Source organism: Cygnus atratus, chromosome 17, assembly GCF_013377495.2.
Source record: "Cygnus atratus isolate AKBS03 ecotype Queensland, Australia chromosome 17, CAtr_DNAZoo_HiC_assembly, whole genome shotgun sequence".
NCBI lineage: Eukaryota > Metazoa > Chordata > Aves > Anseriformes > Anatidae > Cygnus > Cygnus atratus.
The window spans coordinates 2,361,352-2,370,377 of NC_066378.1; the positions used below are offsets into that span (position 1 = coordinate 2,361,352).

The following is a 9,026-nucleotide window of genomic DNA, read 5'->3' on the forward strand; positions in this document are numbered from 1 at the left end:
AGTGGCTGGTATTTGGAGCTAGGAACGCTAAGAAATAAATACAAAGAAGAGGAAAGCACGAAGGAGGAGCTGTGATTAGAGCAGAACCAATTACAAAAAGTGCGTGTGTGTGTGTATGTGTGAGAGACTGAGGACTCCCAGCTTAGCCTCCTTGTTCAGGCTTAGGCACTTCAATCTGTGACTGAGCGGTCAAAAACACTCTCAGGTTTTTATGATCATACTAAAGAGAATGCTTTCCTGATGCCTTAATGTTGTAAAAGCCTGTGGTTTACAGTGATGCCGTCTCAGAATCAAAGTGACCTGAAGGATGGTTCTTCCCTAAGGCAGGGCGTGGAGGTGCGAGTGGTTGAGCTGTTTGTCTCCTGGGCCAGCCTTGTGAGCAGGGAGCTTACCAGTCTTGGAGAGGAATGCAAAGATGTGTTGAAAAAAATGAGGAAATAGTGCCTCTGAATAGATCGGGCAATAGATTGGGTTGGTATTTTCCTGAAGACTTACCGACATACCTCATGCAAATTAGAGTGTGAGGCTTTCCAGTGCTTTACCCTGAAGATGACGGAACCTATGGCAATAACTCGTCACTTCAGTATCCCCGGTTTACTTGGTTATGCTTGTTGTCTATACAGAATGAGTGATCAGACATTGTTTTATAAATTTATGAAATTTTGCATGTCTGAGGCTTGCTAATGGACAGTTTTTTGCCATTATTTGACAATCACTCAAACTGCAATTGTCATGGTGTTGTTTGCATTTGCTGGTTGATCAAATGCTCAGGCATTTCCTGTACAGCCTTTTGCCCATAAACATTTGAAATTTACTCTGTACAAACACGACACTGACCAGAATTTGTGGTATAAATGTTTATGCAAAATGGGTGTGAACAGAGCTGGTGCAAATCCATCTACTTGTGTAGAAGACTGAAAACAACTATGGGGAAAATTCTTCCCATGATTGTAATGAAATTTATGAGACAATGATATTAAATTCTTTAAATCAATTGTAACGTGATCAAATAGCAGTAGTAACAGGCTTCAGACCATGGCTTGAGTTTTAAGGTTAAGCTTCTTTCCAGAAAGCAAAAATAATTGCATCTTTCTGTGCAATGACTGACTTGGGTGACAGATCTCTGCCTGCAACTTCTCTGCCCAGTTGTCAGGTTTGGTCCCTCCTGGCGTACCGGAGATCCGTGAAGCAGCGGCCGTTTGCTCCTCGAATTCTTTAACAGGAATTTGGTTTCGGCATCCGACTTCACTGCGCGAACAGAAGTGGTGGAGGGAAGGCACACCGTAAACCACCGCTTTCTGTAACTACTTTCTAAAACCTTTCCTACGAAGCAGAAATTAGGGTGGGAATGGAAAAGTTTTGGAGCAAAGCAGGTTGTGCTCTGGGCAGAGACTTTCGGGATCCAAGGCAGACTATTTACTTCTCACTGCTTTCTTTTCTGCTCGTTAGTCTGTGACTCAAGACGAACATGGGAAGGGGTGCAGCTGGAGACAGAGTCTCTAAGGAGGCTATCTCTAACAAGGGCAATGGGAGACAGTTCGGACTGGGAAGCTGCAGAGTGCTGTGCTGCCTGGTGTTTGACTGTAAGTAACTGCTGCTGGCACGGCAGGGGTTTATTTTGGCCCAGACCTGCCCTGGGAACAGCAGAGAAGCTAACGCTCTTGGAATTCTCTCCCTTTACGATTCACTCAGCGACTTGGCTTCAAAAGAGAATTTAAAAAAAAAAAGGAGGAAATGTATCCAAATATCGAAGCCAAGGTTTGTATGTGAAACTGTGAGGAGGAGATTAAAGACCCAACAACCCTGATCTCCCTGAGCAGAAAATTTAAAGGGGGCTGGAAGGGAGGGCTCGCGTACAGATGGAAGGAGATGAACATTTGGGGGCAGTGGCTTCTATTCTGAAGAGCTTGCTCAGCCCCTTATGAAACACGCTTGTGATCTCTGGAAAGGGAGTAGCCTCCTTCCCAAGCAAGCAGACAAAACGTGCAGTATTTGTGCAGGGAGAAGAAAGCACTGAGAGGCTGTAGGGAAGGAAGCAGCAAAACCTTTTTTTAGTTTGTGTGTTTCTGACCATTCTGATTTTTGTTGTTTCCATTAGTGCTGCTGCTGTTTCCCCCAGGCTGCCCTCTTGCTTCGTTTTCATCAGGCTGTGGTGTCCTTGGTCCGAGCGCTCCTCTCCCGTGTAGGAGGTGAACCACAGTGTACTGAGACCACAGTGAATTGAGCAATGGCATGAACAAAGCAAACTGTGGGATGAATGTCACCAGATGTGTAATGGTTAAAACTGGTTCAGATTAAAATATCAGCTTCAGGAGTTTTTTTTTTGTTGTTGTTGTTGTTGTTGTTTATTATTATTTTTATTTAAATTACTACAAAGCTGTTTAGTTAGCTCACATGGGACACGATTTAGCTCATGTGAAAGCAATGTGAAAATATGATTTTCAGTATGGGTATTATTTGTTATTTTGTGTATTTTTGGAATAGAGGATGAATTATGTATCCTAAATACCTGTTTCAGCACATAACCAACTAATTTACAAACCAGTGGCAAATGCAGGAACCTGCAGGTTATGTGCAAGCCGTGCTGGATAGATTTTGTTAGTGCCGAGATGGTTTGTGAAAGGGCAACGTAATAACTTCCATTGAGGAAAATGATTGTAAATGATATTGTGTATAATACCAGGCTTTCATGAAAAAAACGTCTTTTTTTCTCTTTTTTTCTTTCCTTTGTCCCGAGCCAGATCATCTGTTAAGCTGGCCATGACAATATTTTTCTCCTCATTTTTGTATATAAACAGAACTGAACACGGAGTAGAAATTCTCTGCAGCCTTAAGATATCCATTTTTTCACTTGACCTTTATAAAAAGTCAATTTGTGCTTTGTTTCTTTAACATGAAATCTAAAATGCCCTCCAGTCACTTCCTCGCAGTATTCATTTTTGACCATAAGGAAAGCAATTCTGCATTTGCTCTTTTCAGGAACTGCTAATGCTCAGGAGACAGGGGATTCATTTCTGCTTTTTGTTTATACTGGAGAGTTCAGGTTGCAAAGATCTGGTGTCACCACCGTAATGTCACTCACTCTGCAGTTAACTGTGTATTGCAGAATGTCAATGCGAGCTCAATTGGAGAGAAAGAATGGATAACTGTAGATTGAACGGGGACTGAAACCCCAGAGTTCTGATTTTGCATCTCTTGCCAACAAAAACAAGTTAGGCATGCTACTTAGGTGAAAAATGACATCTCTATTCAGGTAACTCACACTTTGGGGATCCCCCACCACGACATAGTGAGTCTGCATTTTTGGAACAGGAAAATACCTATATTTCCAGACAGTGGCTCACAGGACCTTCTGCAGGTCTGCAGAGCTACCTTGCTTCATGGGACAAGTTTTCTAGGTTAGAGGAGTGTCCTCTGAATCAATTTGCTTGTGTTTCACAAAAAATCACGAGTTTCTTTTTCATAGCCTTTTAGGTATTCTGGCTCTAGAGCTTCAGTAGGAGATTTTTTGTGCCATTAAAAGCCTCTTTCTGCATAAATCTCATTAAATTCTTTAGCAGTCCGTTGGTGACTTCCATTCATGTGTCCTGAAAACCCCTTTTAAAAGAGTGCTGCCCTACTGTGCCTCACCAGGTAAGTGCTCCTGCACCATGCGAGCTCTCCAGCTAGGACCTAGGCCTGAAGGCTCATGTCCCTTGACCTTGTTCCTCGCACCGCACCCAGAGTGCATATTTTTGGACACAAGTATGCATGCCTTATCATGCCAGCTGTTGCTCAAGCATTCACATGAAACTCAGAGTTTCCAAAGAAGATGCTGCAGTCTATAAAAGCTGGTGAAGAATTGCGGATTGCTGACAATATCACCCATCCAGCCAATTGCTGCCTTAAATTTAAATACAATTACATTAGTAGTGCGTGGCACTGGGTTGAAAACAACATCGGGGTGCAGTTGATCATAGCAGCGGTGTTTCTTTTCTGGTTGAACCAGTGTTTCTGGTTGACCTGTGTCTTGGATCCCTTAGAAAAGCTAAAAGGTCAGCAGTACTACGTGAATTGAACACTATCTTTTACAGGCTTTTTTCACATAACAATGATTTAATCACAGACTATGTTTTGAGAAATTCAACTATTGTATAGTATCCCCTAATTGTCTAGTGTTCTAAAAACAAAATTAAGACAAGAAAATTGTCCATAAAGAATTATCTCTTCTTTCCAAACTTTCTGATCTGTGATAATCAAAATTTTGCATGCAAGGTATTTAGTAGTAAGGTAAGTATTTAGTGATCATATGAGTCACTTAAATGAGGACATCAAAACACTTAGTGAACACAGATGTGTTAAATCTTCCAAGACTCAGTGGAAGAAAGTGAGTGTTATTGTGCTGGAAGTCTGCAATTTAGTTGGAAAGAGAAAAAATGTAGGCCTCTGAGTTCTGTGAATCCTTTAACCACAAGATCTTCCTTTCACATCTGTGACTCAAAAAAAGAAGTGATTTTTCTTCATTGTAATGAGATGTAGTAATTAGAATATGGAAACAATCTGTGGCCTCTGAAACTGTACAGATGTCACTACTGCATTTTATAGTCACTTGGGGCTTTGTGGTTAACTGGAGATAGAATTTGAACTGTCCTGTTCCAAAAGCAAAGTCTCTTACCATTTATGCTAAAAAAAGAATCTGCATAGGCTCTTTGCTATAAAGGGCTTATGATATTTACATATGATATGATTCTGACCACTTGAAACAATAGTATGTCATTTATGTGCACAGCTGAAGGATACAGCATTAAGAGTTCCTGGACAATCTTTTGTAGTTCTTGATGTCTGATTTATTAATCAGTGAATTCATTTAATGCAGCTTTGTGTGGCGAGTGATATGGCTTTATGTTGTGTAATATATTTCCCTTGTACAAAGAGTCATTGTCCTGGTTTGCCGGTGAGACCTTATAAATGTGTGTGTGTGTTGCTCAAGCAACTTTTTTTTCTTTTTTTTTTTCTTTCTCATTTGGTTCCTGTTTTTAGCCATCTGCTTGACATTACTGTTTGCCTTTTGTGCCTACAGAACTTCCCAAGCCGTGCTGTGCTCTCCAACAAACTGTGCTATCCAACCCTTCTCTTCTGCAGCCTCCTCATTCTGAGGTGACTCATCCACAGTGCCAGGCAATAGTGCACAGAGGTACTAAACTGTATGTTTATTTGCATATTTTAAATGTACCATTGTGTTTGATCGTAAGGATGTTACCTAAAAATCCATCAGATGTAGAAACTGGTATTTTAGATTTCATTAGAACTTGGCTGACTCTGTGGTGGTGTTTGTTGGTGTAGTCCAGGCAGACATTATGCGTCTGAAAGTTTTTAAGAAGTTAACACATAAAGACTTTCTTTGCTACCAGCTATGGAGAGAAGACTGAGTTAACTGTGTTTTTATTAGGCCGGGTGGTGAAGCCAGTCTCTCTTCCTGGCCTTGTCCACACAGAAACTTCCACAGGCCTACCTGCCCCCAGGGGTGTAATTCTTTTGCTCTGGCTCTTCCAGCATATCTCACCGTGTGGATATGTTTGTTCCAGTGTAAAAACACTCACCCAGGGAGCTATACTATTATAGTAGGAAGTCTGTGCCATACATATCCATGAGGATATAAGGTCTTTAACTGTCAAAAGATTTAAGAAAGAAGCAGTGATGATGGTCAGTGAAGAGAAATAAGAAAAAAAATCAGTGACTCTAGGGAAACTCGGACTCATTTAGTTGACCTTGCCTAAGCTGAAGAGTACCTAGAGTATTACCTCCTCATCTCAGAACAATCACGTATGTGTATCATCTTGGCTATGTCTTTTTTTTTTTTTTTCCAAAAATATATTACTTGGATGGTATTTGAGGATTTTATCCTGGATTTTGAGCAGTCCAGCAGCCTGGCTGGAGCAGTGAGTACTGCTTCCAGCAAGCTGCAGAGAAAGTTTTACATGTCCCAGATATATTAAGCTCTGTGTGTATGCGTTACAGAGCACACAAACAGTGTATTTCTACCCAGGATTTCCCAACAGTAAATACAGCTTCCTACCCTGTTTTGAACTCAGATGAACTTTTCTGATGCCCAGAGGCTGAAGCCACAGTTAAAACCAAGTTTTGTTGTTCATAAGTGGAAAAAAGCAGCAGTCCTGTGTTTCTGCAACATTATGGGAGCAGGAAGTTTTGTTTAGCTGGAACCAACAGCTAAAAGGAAGTGCTTTGTGATTGCTTTGTTTCTCCTTTCTCAGGATTTACACCTTTCCCCAAACTTGACACCAGTGGGCCAGCTGGTTTACAGCATCCATTTCCAGCCCTGGTAGACTAGGGCAACAGACCTTTAAGTTTAACATAAATGCAAGAGTGACTGCTATGCATCTTACACTTTGAACCTGTGTAACTAGAGGAAGATAAAAAAAAAAAAAGAAAGGAAACCACTCTTCTGGCAGCTTTTCACATTCTATATTTGAAGCAGCAGCTGTTTTTCAAACTGTTTCTAGATTCTGGAATAGGATAAATCCTTGAAGAAGAGAGTTAGCATACAGAGCACAGGTGAGGTGGCAAGGGTTGAATGAAAAATAGGATTTATTGCCAGTTTTTGCAGTTTATCATGCTACCATTTTATGTGCATACTTTATAAAATATCATTATATTTATTATTATCTGTTGTATATATAAGTGCTACTCATTTATACAGCTCAACAAAGGCCTGCTACAATTCTTAAAATAGCCAGATATATTCTTGCTCTGAAGAGTTCACTGCTTCTAGATATGAAATAAGTTTTAATTACTTTCTATATCTCTGTTGTGGCTTCTTAGTAATTTTAGTCTGACTCTGTTCCTTCTTCTTGGATAAGTTCCAGACAAAAAATCAGAGCAGCTATCAGGAAAAACTAGATATCATTTGTACATAACAGCCTGGAATGTTTCAACTGCTGGCCTTATATGGGGATGATTACAAGGGAAATCTCTCCTTGTAGAAACCTTCAGGTGAGAACTAGAAAGGAAAAGGAAAATACCACATTATGCTTTTTCCGCACCTACTTTACTTGTGACAAGAATATTATGAATAAAACACACCCGTCAGCAGGTAATATGTCAGCAAAACCACTTCCATCCAAGCTCATTCTGTGAAGCCCCTGGTTCTTCCAGCTTCAACATGGGAAGGTGTTAGGGAATCAGCATTCTCTCAGTAGAGCCTTCCTGGGGAGAGAAAACCTCATGTCGACATCAGTCCTCATTGTCTTTTGAAACAACCTCAGCATCAATGTACTGGAGTTCAAGTATTACTTAAACCTCCCTGATTTTAAAGACAGTTCTGTCATTGTAAAATCTTCCCCAAATCTGAAGTACCTTCTGTTAGCAATTGTTTGTAGAAATGTACAACCTTTTAATAGAGTTTTCATATCTACTTGAAGTAAAGAACAGGGAAGGCTAACCAGAAAAGAGGAAGGAGTAGATCATCTGTTCGTGGAGGGTAGAAAATTTTGTTGTCTATTATCAAGCTACACTGATACAATTTTCAAAACACCAGCTTCCTGTTTTTAACAGCTATTTATCTTCACAGGGAAAAGATATGACGAAGAGAGCCTCAGTGCACCCTCTTGAAGCTATTTCTTTTCCAAGGAGTCATACAAAACTGTGGTTATTTGTGTTCTGAAAGAAAATTATTTCTGTTCTGCCCCTTTCTTTTCTGTTAAGAGAAGACACGCACCCACTCATATTCCTCTATGTCTGTAGCAACAGTGAGATTCCATAATGTTTATAATATCCCAAGTTTCTTAGCTAAAGAACATTAGGACACAGCTACGAAGCTTCATTATAATCTGGGAGACTCTTCATTAAGAGGCTATTTGATATTAATTGCCTATTGATACTGACAAATATTTTATAAGCAAGTTTCTTTTCCCTCAGAAGTTAAATCATTGGTGCATTTGCAGAGACCACCATTAGAGCTAATGTCTGTGTGGCCAGTACTACAGAGAATACGCCGGCGTTGTGTTACTGTAGAGAGAAGTAATTTGAGGGTATTTACGTACAAGAATTGTCATTATTGATCTGGCAAGGCAAAGATGGACGGCATCGTGGCAGGTTGCAAAGTGCCAAGGAGGTGGCGGTGAGCTGGAGGCTCGCCTTTAATGCAAAGCGGGGGTACAGTCCAAGTGGCATGGGCTGGCAACACATTGGGTAATTGCGGATTGATTTGCCTCTGAATCTGGGAGAATCCTTAGAGGGAAAGTAGTTTCATTTAAAGAAAGCTGTTGGTAATAAGCAGAATTGGGTTTTAATGGGGTTCATACAGATAGAACAGAAATCAAATTAGAGCCTAATTGGCATACAGAAGATGGAAAGAAAGTGGAAAGCACAGAGCAGCAATGGCTGTCTTGAGCTGAGAGGCTCAGCAAGCAGTGCTTATGCAGCCAGTCTCCATTAAGATCCTATCCATAATGCATGAGGTTTAGAAACCCAGGGGACTGTCCAACAAAAAAGGAGGAATCCTCCAAACTACCCTTCAGAAAGTGATGGGTACGCTGTCCCAGTAGGGGCCTGTCTAGAGAGCACTTTTAGTAAGTAATGGTTCGCTTTGGCAGTAGAGGTGATAGAGCACTAATGCACTACAAGCCAAGTGCTGGCTTCCCTTCCCTTCCACTGCACTGCTCTGCTCTTCAAGGATCACTGGGAAGAAACAACACTTTTTTTTTTCCTTTTTTTTTTTTCATCAAAATTACTGCTATTTTTATTTTATTTTGAGCAGATTTCAGGAAGTAATCCATGCTTTAAATTTTCTCTCAGGTTGGGAAATCCAATGTTCCCCTGGTTACTTAGGTAGGCCCTTAAATCTCTGCCTGTTAACCCTTTATTGTTCTGTTGTGAGTCTTAAAAAAAAGTGTCTATTACAATAATTATGAAGTCTAGAAGAATTCAAATTAAGAGTGCAGGATGGAGTGGCTAGTCTGAAAATGTGGATTTGGATTTTTTTTTTACACTGTAATTTGATCCTTGCAAATTTGTTTTTCCACTGAAAT

General features: G+C 40.4%; 1 long non-coding RNA gene across 1 annotated transcript; it reads left to right on the forward strand.

The window, feature by feature from the left end:
* The first annotated feature begins 906 nt into the window (after positions 1-906).
* On the forward strand, positions 907-2,314 carry LOC118252973 (uncharacterized). Its single transcript, XR_004780302.2, has 3 exons — positions 907-1,300; positions 1,450-1,583; positions 2,099-2,314. It is a non-coding gene; the product is annotated as an uncharacterized LOC118252973 (long non-coding RNA).
* Positions 2,315-9,026: the final 6,712 nt, after the last annotated feature.